Genomic DNA, 7,169 nt, shown 5'->3' with positions numbered 1-7,169 from the left:
CTGAGGAGATCCGTGGGGGGGCGGGGGGGGGCAGGCCGTTCCGCCACGGAGTTCGGGGGGCCGAATTCTCTGACATCCCTACCCTCACCACTCTTGCTTGACAGCACATGCTACTCAGTGACATCCCACTTCTGAACATGGAGACTTGACAAAACTGTAAGGCAGGGGTGTAGAATCTCAGCCTGGAGGACAAATCCAGACCACATGGGATACCAGTTTGGCGCCTTTCAGGTTCCCCCAACAGCCATGCCCCTTTCCCACAACTACTGGTTGTTTGATGATTTCCTGGATTTTCTGCAGCTCCCCCCCCCCCCAATATAAAACATAATATATAAAAAGCACTTTGGATGTTCTAAAGCACTACATTGTTGCTATTGTTGTTGTTATTATTACTACTACTACTACTACTACTACTACAGATACTCATAATGGGGAAGCTATTTATTGCAGACTATAAAGAACAGTACTTTGTAATCTGGTGTTCCTTGCACTGTGGGAAGCTTAAACAGAAACAGTTGCATTGTTCATTTTGTTGGAAAGTCACTAAGGGTTATGGCCATTCTAATCTTTCGCAAGACTAAATTCCCCAGCGATAGGTCAGCTGCACAAAATGATGCACACTCTGTGCTCGCTTGGCCCTCACAGTTGGTAGCTCCATTGTTCCTGAGGAACAGAGCTGTCAAAGGAAGTCACGGTTTTGGAGAGACAGATGGTCTCTATGGTAGACTGAAAACATGAACAGCTTTGAAAATTAGTATAAAAAAATCAATTTGTCTGAGCGCTCATCAGGGAAGCACATAAAGTTAGGGGGAATTGCAAAGGTGATGAGCTTTCAGTAACCTGTGTCATGAAACGGGCCTGCTCCTCCATACTAATTACCCAGTTTGTGGCCGGTCATTGTTTTCATTACTGTATGACACTATTAATCCTTGAATGCTACTAATGTGTGATTCACCCCGATCAAGTCCAAATGGAATAACAAAGGACCTGGTTGTCTGGTTGGCCCTCGTCGATTACAGGCAGGTTTTAATACTACTTTATTTGCGGAGGACTGGTGCACTGGGTTGGACCGAGACTAAGTTTGTTGAATTTAGGTCCCACTGAAATTAATGGGACAAGTTTGTTATGGCTTTACCTAAAACCTACTGATTTTCTGAAAACCTACTGAATGAAAATGAAGAGCAAACTAATTTAGTCTGGATCCAGCCCATTATACGTGGGATGGGAAAATAATAAGAACGGCCACATATAGGACAATAGGTTGATGACTGCATACTCCGGCTTAATCATCTATACCTGCTTTTTTGGTCTTTATAGCCATCGGCTGCAATCCTATACACACTTTCCTGGATGTAAGCCTCACTAAATACAGTGTGGCTTACTTCTGAGTAAATCTGCATAAGGGTTGTGCTTTTTGAAATTTCATTTCATTTTTATTATTTGCCCAAAGGACCATCATGGGCAGGCAATTCTAATTCTACCTCCATCTCTTTAACTACTGAGCAATGGAAAGATTGCAGAATCCCTTCTAAACTAATCCTGTGCTAATTTAAACTTCCCTCTGACTGAAAGAATTATACCTGATAACTGAACACAACTATCTATTTTCTTCCTTCCTCTTCCTAATAACAAGCACATTTGGATAGTTTTATCTTTTAAAGAACATTTTCATGCCTAAAGTGAGTGGATTATTAAAATAAAATGAAGTGCATTGTGGTAGCTGAATTTTCCAGCTCATCTAAATGGTTCACAATATGAATTTGCTTTTTATCAGTATATTGGGATGAATTTGATGAGATCATTTAACAGTAGATTATGAGAAGCTCTATCATGTCATAGCAAATGGCTGACCCCACCATAGCTGCAACAACATTAGCACTAATTGATTAAACTAGAACTAACTTTATGGATAATTATAGCTAGCCCCCCAAAAATATGCTGAGACAAATGCTTAAATTATTTCATTCAATGTTAAATCAATTGGGGATTTTTTTAAAAGCATTGCATTGTTTTCCTACTAAAGAGAAAAGCCAAGTTCAGATCCAGGAGGAAACCATAGTTTCCCACTACACTACATGCACATGTCAGCACAAGCCTCAAGCTCACATGCTCCCCTACCTCTTTCCTCCTTCAGAGACATTTGATCCTGGTTTGTTTAAACTAATTTTGGTTAAAACAAACCAGAGTTCCCTGAGTTTGAATGCAACATGAAGTGTGTTTGTTTTTAAAGTAAAAGTAGCTGGTTTCACTCTTCTCTTTCATGCATGAGGGAAGAGAAGAGGGGAAGGGAAGGGAAGGGAAGGGAAGGGAAGGGAAGGGAAGAGAAGAGAAGAGAAGAGAAGAGAAGAGAAGAGAAGAGAAGAGAAGAGAAGAGAAGAGAAGAGAAGAGAAGAGGTTGAGACTCATTGCTGTGGCTTGTTCCCAATCACATAAACTATGGTTTATGTGCTCCTTTGAACTAGATCAAATTGTACTTTATACACATTTTGGCTGAACATTTTATTCTATGACTTAGCAGACTAAAAAGACAAGAAAATACTTGCAGCAAGAGATTATGGGAATTCATTTTTACCTGAATCTAAGCTATCATTGATTAAAGAAACTGGATCCCAGTCTCCTCAGGTTCCCAGGGCCACAAACTGATTTAGATATTACTGTCTGAATGTATGTGCCATTATCATATATCATACAGAAGCAGATATGTTTGAATGCTCCATACCATGTTTGCTCTTCAATCAATAACAATAACAATGATAACAACAACACATTAGATGATTTTTCCAAATCTGCACATCAATTATGTGCATTTTTGAAAAGTACGCACTTTTTAAATGCATACTTTTCAGATGTACACATTTTCAAATGCATTCTTCTTTGGTCCACAAATCACATTGAAGCTCAGAAAAGTGCGGAGTTCAACTGCAGATTACGTTCAAGTCCGTGTTCGAGTCCGTGTTCATATTTGGGAGGTGTAAAGTGGGTAAATTCTAGTCTAAAATAAACAAACAAATTTCTCATATATCCCTAAGTGGGGTGTGAGCCTCAGTGCAAGCTCAAGAGGGCTGAACCTACTTCAAAGTGGGGCTGATTTAATAACTGGAGAGCAGGTGCTCAATTCTTCAAGCATCCCTACTTCAAATAATTGCCCCATCGCTATGCTGAGCAAGTGACAATCTTCAACATTTTCCTAAACTGTCCAAGGCCCGCCTAGTAGGGATGTCAGAAAATTTCTCCACGAATCTCGGGGAGGCTGAATGCCAGCGCATTCGGCCCCTCGAAATTGGTGGAGAAGCGGTCTGCCATCCCCCCGCCCCCTCCGGGATGGGACTTACCTTGGGCGAATCCCCCTGGCGGTGGCAGTGCGGTGGGGGTGCGGCGGCGGTGTGGCGGCCACCACCATTTCCAAGTAAACAAAAAACAAACGTGATAGGCTATGTAAAGATTTACGTAGCCTATTACGTAGCCTATCACAGCTAGATTTCTAAAAAACACCATGATAGGCTACGTAAATGTTTACGTAGCCTATCACGGCTGACTTAAAAAAAAAAAAGCGCGTATGCAAATGGCGGCGCCCATGGGCGCCGCCATTTGCGTACGCACTTTTTTTTTTTTTAAGTCAGCCGTGATAGGCTACGTAAACATTTATGTAGCCTATCACGGCTGACTGCAGGGACGCAAACGGTGGCGTTGTGTCCCGGCAGGAGACGTGGTTTCGCAGCCGGATGGATGGGGCGCCTCCCCCCCGCCAGAATTTTGGCAGGGAGGGACGGGGCGCCTCCCCCCCGGCCAGAATTTCAGCGGGGAGGGATGGGGCGCCTCCTCCCCACCTAGAATTTCGGGGGGAGGGACGGAGCACCTCTCCCCCACCGCGAAGCAAGCGTCGGGATCAGGTAAGGGACTTTCGTCCATCCCTACCGCCTAGTGTTCTCAGCACTGGCTAGCCACTCCAAGTCCAGTAGAGAGAGACAGGGACTTCTAATGCGTGTATGGTCATAATTTCTTCCAAGTGGAAAGTTTACACATCAGACTATGGAACTAGTGTTTATTTACGTTTCAGTGTACCTGTCCTGAGCAAATGGAATGGAATGCAGTGTTATCAAAATGCACCATCTACAACACATTTGACAACTGACTGAAAGAAGAAAATTAATCCCTGAACTTTAGTCACCTTTCTGTACTGCTGACACAATGACACTCGTTCTTTGCTGAGAGAAGTACTACTCCCATTCCTGAAACTAACCTTTTATCTGCTTTAAACTTGCAAAATGCCAATCACCACTTCCCCCACTGCTGCAACAATAATCCCTTGTGAGTTTTCAGACAATGGAGAAATAGGCTCAGAAACAATCAACCAGGAATATGAGTATGAAAGAATTGTGCGTGTCTCCTGCACAATTTTTTTTTCTGCAATGAAATACTAGTAAATAGCATTTAAGTCACAACCTTGAATGACACTGTTTTCAGACATTCCATTTGTTAGCTATCAAGGGCCAAACCAGACATGATGCAGGAACACTGTGACTGGATCTCCCAGTGCTTCTTTCTTTGGTTGAAAACAGCTGGAGGGGAGTTGATATTGGGCAGTTGTGCTGGGGAAGGAGGATTTTATCCTTCCCCCATGCTGTTTTCACAACATAAATTGGTCCACACATACACACAAACTGATCTTAGCTACAACGGTAACATACGGGTCATGTCCCACATAATGCCTTGCTTAGGGTGGCCATGTGCCATCTATTACAGATGACAATTCTCTGTTTACAAGTCCAGCTTGAAAATAAAGAACCATAAGAACCGTTGCCCATCAATAGTTAGCATCTATTAGGAGATTGAATATGCAGGCACAGATCACCTGGTCACAGTTCTCTGCGCTATGGTGAGGTTTACAATATATTTCTACTTAAATTATAATAATTATTTCTGATTTTGCATCTATACGTATTAATTAGCATATGCAAATTTTATGCAAATTCTTGTCATCTACAAAATTTGTAGCATGCAATATCTCACCATCATCAGTAGCATATAAAATGGCAGGCTATATTGGAGCCATCAATTCATGTTTACATGTGTGACATTGTCCTGAAGACATTGTTCTTTCAGGAGGCCTTCTTTGAGTGACCAGCCCCGGTTTATTGGTTTGTCAGAATTCTGTTTCTTTTAAAAAATATTATTTTAACATGATGTTTTTATTCTTTTATCCTGTCTGCTGTTCATTGCTCCAAGATCTTTGGATGTGGAGCAGTACACAAATATTATAAATAAATAATTTTTAAAAAATGTATGCTAGAGACAGAGTCAGGGTGCTTCTGTCTCCTACTCTCATCTTGTTATAGAGCCAGGGAAGGGATTGAACCCTAAAATAAGACAACTATAACAACTGTCTTGATTCCTAGTAATTATCTGGTTAGAAAGATGCAGGAATCTAGGAAGCAGAGAAAGAAACAGGAATCCAATCTGCAGACCCAAAGGGAGTGGATTTCTAGGAGATGTAGGCTGAGTCTGGGACTGTTTGGGGACAAGAAAAGAGAAGATAGGGACTGTGAATGGGGAAGGGAAAATGACAGAAGACAGAAAAATGATAGTGGTGGTGGTTGGGGCAATGACAGTTTGGTGAGGAAGAAGGGATGTCCATTGCTAAGGAAAAGGAGAAAACAGTGGTAGAAGCTGGGATCCCTTGTTTGAGACGATGAGCTTTCCATAGTTCTTGGTCATATGACAGCTTCTATATGACAGCTTCCTTAGGCTTGGGAACTTTTCCTGTGTCTGCTCAGTGCTGAGACAAATGTTACCATTAACCACCCGAGTACGGATTATGGCTAGAATCCATATCTGCTTACCATATCTCAAAGCAGTTTCAGAGGACCCTTCTGAGAATCCTCCACTAAAGTGCGAGGAGTTTAAAGATGACATTTAGGGAAGCCTTAATACATGTTTAGAAGGGACTTTTGAGGTGAGAAAGGAAGATGATATTGGTATTTTGTGGGTAATAAATTTGTAGCCATGTACCAAATTTGGAAACATAAAAAATGCAAATGGTAATCATTTTTCTTTCTGTTTTCTACCCATGTTGTTTGGTTTGTCATTTTAATCTTCCTTTTTCTTCTTTTCTTTTTTTACTGAACAGTTCAATTTTTCCCCCAAGGGCAATTTAGGCAAAAAATTAATTTCCTATTCCTCATGCCAATGCATTTACAATGCAAATGCATTGAAGAATTCGAGAAAAGCAACTAATACAGTAATTGAGATTATTTATTATGTATGCATAACCAGTATGTGTATTAGCTACTGAGATAACTTGGCTTCTGTACATTTTGTGTCTTTGTGATAGGGTTGGCCAGAATTAAAATGTAAGCTTTATAAAGAGAATAAAAGAAGCAGCTATTATAAAAAAAAATGTCACAGTTCAAATTCAAATTGAATTTAGCACATTTTACCTTAGGTAAGAACACAAATGATTAGATTATTAGACTGGGACAGAATATAAAGCAGAAATATTAAGAAAGGTGGTGTAATAGTTAAATTATACAGCTTGTCATAAACAGATTATTAGACGTTCTTTCTTTTTATGACAATTTAGGCAAAATTCTTTTTAAAAGTTCAATACCATGTTTTTCAGCATTCACAGCATGAGCAAATCTCAAAAGAGAGAACTCTGAGCAGTCATAATGATGTAGACTAACACATCTGAACAAATTCTCACTTTGTTCCAACTTCCAAGCTTTTAATTATCCTGAACTAAAAAGGTATCAGTTTAACTGCAGTTATTCAAGAAAATGCAGCTAATTGTCATTAGCAATAATATAGCTGTCTCAATCAAAAAGTATATACCATTTTCCTTCTAAGGAATACACTTATTAAAAGAATTTGATTGTGATAATGCAAATTTTCCTCAGGGTTGGATCTGGATTTAGGTGCTTGCAACAGGGCTGGCTGAAGCAGATGTCCCCCTCCTCCTCACAGCAGCCTCTCCAGTCCCCTGAAAATGCTACACAGCAGATTGGAGGACCCTGCTGAATGGGGTGAGCTGTGGGGCAGGGGCAGAATTCCCCCAAATCAAGCAGAGGCATCTTCTGTGAGCAGAGCACTTGAATCAACAGAAGGCAGATCCTGGACCAACCCTTAGTCTGTGAGATGATGGCAAACATGATTGAAAATCATGTCTGCAA

General features: G+C 40.8%; 1 protein-coding gene across 1 annotated transcript in view; it reads left to right on the top strand.

Moving 5' to 3' along the window:
• The window catches only part of ZNF804B (zinc finger protein 804B), a 366,196-nt gene that overhangs the window by 275,614 nt on the left and 83,413 nt on the right, over nt 1–7,169 (top strand). The gene's annotated exons all lie outside the window — the stretch shown is intronic.

The sequence above is a fragment of the Heloderma suspectum genome, chromosome 5, assembly GCF_057233095.1.
Source record: "Heloderma suspectum isolate Gila_16-S chromosome 5, 16-S_ref, whole genome shotgun sequence".
NCBI classification, from domain to species: domain Eukaryota; kingdom Metazoa; phylum Chordata; class Lepidosauria; order Squamata; family Helodermatidae; genus Heloderma; species Heloderma suspectum.
Note: the sequence above shows the minus strand (reverse complement) of the source record. Positions and strands in the feature narration are given on the sequence as shown.